Source organism: Oxyura jamaicensis, chromosome 2 (assembly GCF_011077185.1).
Source record: "Oxyura jamaicensis isolate SHBP4307 breed ruddy duck chromosome 2, BPBGC_Ojam_1.0, whole genome shotgun sequence".
NCBI lineage: Eukaryota > Metazoa > Chordata > Aves > Anseriformes > Anatidae > Oxyura > Oxyura jamaicensis.
In genome coordinates, this window is record NC_048894.1 from 4,664,378 (window position 1) to 4,670,260 (window position 5,883).

Below are 5,883 nucleotides of genomic sequence, written 5' to 3' on the forward strand. Positions count from 1 at the left end.
CGACTGAGCCCTTCATCCTGCTGCAGGTCTGCCCAGGGTTTGGTGTGAGACAGGTTTCACCATATGAAACGATGAGAACGAATTTAACCTTCCAAGTCCCTGTGCAAACCCTTGGAAAAGCACATGCAAGGGTGCTCACCTTGCATTACTTCACCTTGGTGTGTATCAGCCCACAGAACTCAGCCAGAACAGAGGCAAAATAAAAGTGAGAACTGTGGCTGATGAGAAATCTCATCTCCAAGCATCAGCGAGCTCTGCTTCTCTGCTCTTCAAATCATTGCTCTTTGCTCATGATGCTCTTCGCTCCTTGCAAACAGGAGGCCATCACCAGGGGATGAGCAGCAGGACAGCAAAAAATTGTGAGGTCTTTCTTGCTCGTGTCCACGTGTTGTGTCACGAGCATCCCAAAACCACACCTTTCCATGCCAGCCCAGTGTTTCTCAGCACACAAGAAGACCCTTTTTTAGGAAGAGGTGTACGTGGTGGATAAAACACAAAATATGCTTGTTTAACAAATCACCTGCTGGCATGTTCTGCTGGACCCCAGGCATCTGCGGTCCCCTCAGGTGCTTTGGCACAGACCTGAGTGTGGCTCTGGGATTTGTGATGGCAGCTGGGCTATCTAGCTGGGGACCTAGATGTGTGTCATGAGCCATTCGGTGCCACAGCGGGATGGCTCCGTGCTCATCGGGGACAATAGAAATGTCCCTAAGCTATTTTCTGAGCAATTCGCTCCAACTGGGTCAATTGCCAGATCGTTCGACCGCCACCACCATCAATCCCCATTTGTGTTTGCACCAAAAAGCCAATCAAACTTGTTCCTTCCCTCCTACAGAGAGACATTTGTTATTCAGAACAAAATATTATGTTGCCGTGTTATTTAATCATGTCAAAATTCATAGGCAGCATCTGTGCAGAAGATAAAATGTTTCGGGACAGTTTAGTCCTTTTCTTATCTGAGCGATTACGGTTATGTAAAGACTTTTCTTTCAAACACGGAGATGGAGTTTCATAAGCGAGAGACCAAAATAGTGCCAAGTAGCCAACCATCTCCCCTTGATCACACTGGATTAGTACAATTAATCTGTAGGCATTAGTGGCCAGCAGGGTTTTGCCTGGAGGATATAATATATATTTATTATTTCATATCTGATTTCCCCCAAGAGGCAGAAAATTCAATCGTGGGCTTTTCTTCTCCCCATTATATTTTTGCAGATGGGGCTGTGGGATTTGGAAAATTACTGAGGGGCTCCTGGTCGGAGGGGGGACAGGTAGCAAGGGGAGGACGAGACTTCTGTTCGTTTGTACATCTTCTGAGAAAGATGTCAGCAGGAATCATCTGTCTGGGGAGAGCAACCAAGCCAGAGGCCTCAGCCTGGCCCAAACACCCGTCTGGTGACTTCGGTATAACCGGCGGCTTTCAGGCAGCCCTGACAGCACTTTTCTGACAATACCCCCATTCCCTCCTAACACCACAGCTAAATAAAGCTCAAAAATATGGAATTATTTGCCTGGGGGGGAATCAGGGGGATGTATTCACTGTCTCCTATTCAGCTGTGGGAACAGTGCTGTGTAAGTTGCCTTTAACTAACATGAAGCCCTTGAAGAAAGAGCAGAGCTTAGCTTGGCTCCCGAAATGAAAACCAAAAAGGAAAGTGTATGACAAGCATTCCCTGCTGTGGGCTTTGGGAAATAGGTGCTGAGGGTTTCTCTGTGTGCATTCAGTGCCACAGAGCAGCTGCGTTTCTTCCTAATTTATAAGCGAGGACGTAGAGGCCTGGTCTGAGGCACCTCCTGCTTAACAGAACACCAACCACTCTGATCACTTAAAACTGGGCATGGATGAATGTGGCTGGATGAGGGATGACGGATGTGTGGGTCAAGCTGAAGGGAAGGAGGATGGAAGGTTATAGCCTTGGCTCGTCCTGCAGCTCCCAGCACCTGGGAGCCCATGCGTAGGCCTTCACAGACCAGATGCAGCCATCAGGGGATGTGAAGGGAAGAGAGGGAGAACAGCACTGACACACAGGGATCCTGCCTCTCGGGACTTACTTTGAAGCTGTCACCTGAAAGTTTTACCAAGTATTCACCAGTTATTGCAGTAGAAGAGAAAATGAACAGCTATTTTCTACCACCCTTCTTCCAGAAAGCAGGGAACGACGTGTGAAGCCAGAGCTAGGGTCCCAGCGATGCAAGCCGAATTACTGCTTAGGAAGACCAACAGGGTTTGTCAGAGCTTTTCACTTTTCACAGCCTGATGAAACGAATGAGCGATGCTCTCCCATCCCCTCGCAGGGCAGAAAGCTGCAGGTTACAGCAGAAAGCAGAGCGTTACTTGATCGGCTCGGATGGGAACATGGAAATGAGGGTGGCAGCGCGATGCGGAGTTGGATTGAGATTCAGCAGCGCCCGCTTATAAATACTTAACTCTGCCTATCTGGCGCAGGAGGTGAATCACGGGTCACAGCCAAGATAGGAATCAAAAAGGTTTAAGCTGACTTTCCAAAGTACATCTGTTGGCTCCGTCTTCGTTAGGACAAGCCCTGCCCCTTCAGCTTTTTGTATCAGGGGTTTTGGTGAGGCACACGCCTTCAACCGTCAGCTGGGCTCCTCTCCCTGGTGTCCCCATCCGTCAGCAAAGAAAAACAGGTGGTTTTGTGGTCCCTGCTCACAACTCCTGCCTAAAAATGAGAGAAATCATGCTCCAGACTCTGCTGATTGTGGAGGCCACCCAGGAGGCTACAATTGTCCATGATGTAAATTAATTGCATTTAATAATCACTTAGATGCCCCCAACTCCATGAGCTTGTGGGAATGGGGGTCCAAACTTCATTCTTACACCCCAGCTGCGCACTCTCCTGAAGAACAGACCTCATTTCTAAGACTTTCTTAGCATCACGGTCTCACCTGCATTAAAATCTGGGCTTCAGCAGCATTTTCAGCCATTGAATTAATGAGAGTTATAATCATTTATTGCAATTAAATGTGGTGCTGGAGGACCAGGGCTGTAACACAACTGAAGTCCAAAAGTTAAAAATAAGCCCTGCTGTTTCAGTGTGCAAATACCTTCCTGGTGCTTGCTATTTTCTGCCTGACAGCACCCTCTTCTGGGTGACCGGTGCTGCTTGCTGAAGGGTGCACTCTGCTCACTGCCCTGCACCTTGCATCACCTGCTCGGTGCCTGAGCATCCTCCCAGGGGGATTTTAGCAGGGTGGCACCAAACAGCCTCGTCTGCTCTTTCTGAGCCCCCTTTGAAGCAGTTTGCTGTGAGCTGGGAAGGGGCTGGAGCCCCTCACTGCCTCCAGTACTCCTGTCAGAATGCAGCTGGCAGGGCTGTGGATTCCTCCTCCTCCAAAACCATCCTCATCCTTTGCCCTCTGAGGTCCCCACTGGAGTGAATTTAGCAGCACAGCCGGTTCCAGGGCTTGCTTGTGGTTTAAATAACAAAGTTTATAAGCACCAGCCATAGGCTTACGTGTGTCCTGGGTTACTGCTGCCCTTCAAAGGCAAAGTGGCAAAATCAAGACACAATTTATTGCCCAATTAGCTCCTGGTGGTGGTTTCCCACTCATGGCTGTGCAGTTGGGTCTGTCCTTACACGAAGGAAGTGGTACTGCCGCCTGTGAGTGTGCTTAATTACTTACTGACCCTTTTCAAGCATGCAGAGCAGCGGGGACTGGTGAGATGGCCAAAGAGGAATTGACCTGCGTTTCCAGCCAGTGGTCGTGGGACACTGGGCAGTGGGAACAGCTGGGAATGGGTCTGACCCTGCTCCGAGACAGGCAGGTCCCTTGGAGCAGCCCAAAAACCAAGTCACATCTTGGGCTCTTTCCATCAGCCCCTCTCGAGCACATGACAGGCCCATAAAACTGCCAGTTTAACTCAAGGAGACAGTTTGGGGAGGAAAAGGGAGATTGAAAGCTGTCACCACCAGGATGGATTCATGCAACCAAGCCCGGCAAAACAAAACAAAAGTGGCAGCACAATGATTTTTGGCATGGTGAAACTCCCTCCCTCAGTGCCTGTGCCCACCCCTCCCTTCCCAGTACCCCCAGTCCATCTGCTGCTGCAGAAGTTTAACTAAACCTAAAGGAAATTATTCCGAAATGTTCCCTAATTATTGTTTGCTTGCCGATCAGCCGCTAGCACAGAAAAAGCAGCTTCCAGTCACACGAGTCAATTGGTGCTTTCAAGCATCCTCTTCTGCACTGCTTTTTTAAAGTCCTTCCTTGCTGATGCAAGGCTCTGACGAGGCCGCTACAGCCTCTCGGCACAGGTTGATGCACCTGCAGCTGCCACGTGCCAGCAGCAGCAGAGGCCTCAAGTACACCAAGGCCAAAGAGAGGCATGGATCAGTCCTCAGGGTTAGCCAGCAGACCGGGAAGGGGAGGCAGTTAAAGTGCAACCTGCAGCTCACGTTCTTCTCTCCACCACTTCTCCCCCAAAGGAACTCAGATCAGACCCTCTTGAGAGCACTGGATTTATTTATTTTCTTCACACCTAATACTCTGCGATTCAGAGGAATTTGTAACTTTTTATTATGTTGGCTCATCATTTGGTATCAGTGCACAGCACTGTCTCCAGTCATGTTTTAACAAAAATCCTTGCGCATGTGAAAAAGACTTGGCAGAATGATTTCCAGCTTGGCTTCCCCTACATGGTGGTGGCAGCAACAGAACCAAGCCCTGCGAGAGGTGCTTTGGGATCCAGCCTGCAGGCAGGTGCCAAGGAGAGGTGATGACTGAAATCTGAGCCTGCTGCCAGGGCTCCCTGAAGCTGCCAGCCCAGGACATGACCCACCTCTAGCCAGCCACATCCAGCAGGGTACTAGAATTGGCGTTTCCTACCTTAATGAGTTGTTTTAAACCCAAGCGAAATCTTTTTGGCCAAAGAGAGGCAGCGGGGTGACTTGGAAGCTGTGCCAAGTGTCTCCGCAGGGTGACTGGCTCAGATGCATTAGCGAGAGGAGCAGAGAGCCTCGCAGTTGAGTGGCATTTGTCCTCTCCATCAGCACCAACCCCGGTCCCAATTACTTTGTCAGGTTGGTTCCTAGCAGGCAGGGAAAACCCTACAAGAGGTTTCTAGCCCAGGGATGGAAAATCCCACAACAGCAGTACCAGAGCCCACCCCAAGGATTAGAGACCATCTGAACAGGTTGAAAAGAAACGACGTGGAAGGTGAGCTGACCTTGCCTCTCCACATTAGTGGGATAAGACTGAAACACCAGTAGGTGTTGGGTCTCTCTTACCTGGTCTGGCTCACATGGGATTTAATGCTCCCCAAACACAAGGGTGTCGTTCCCCTCTTCAGCTCCCTCTTCAGCTGGGGTAAGACACGGCACTTAGGTTTGAATTCCTCCAGCAACCCTGGAAATCAAGATGTACCTGGGTTCTTTTCTTAGGGCAGCCTCGGTCCTTGCCCTTGGTCCTTGCTGCCAGAAGACATTTAATGGAAAAGCAGAGATCCTGCCCACGTTCCTGCTCTCCACACTCCTAGCTGCTCGCTCCCTTAGCCAAGCAATTCCACCATGCCAAGCAAGAACAAGAACTGGATTTTCCATCCCCTCTCTGTTCACCTGCAGGCAAGTGCCCTGAATTCTGCAGAATATGATTAAACACCCGCAGCCAAAAGCAAGCACTGAACTCATCTCTTACAGGAGCTGCTTGGAGCACTGTCAGAGAACTGACACATTGATCATCCCCTTACAAGCGAGTCCAGGCAGCCTGTACCATCTCACATGAGCATCCGAGGTGATTAGAATCTATGATAAGTGTCATCCCTAACTTCTTGAGGGGCCGTAATGTATCTGTAACACCCACAGTCATAACCAACATTAAAAAAAAAATATCTGGAGAAAGTACAAGGCTGCATGAACACCGAGA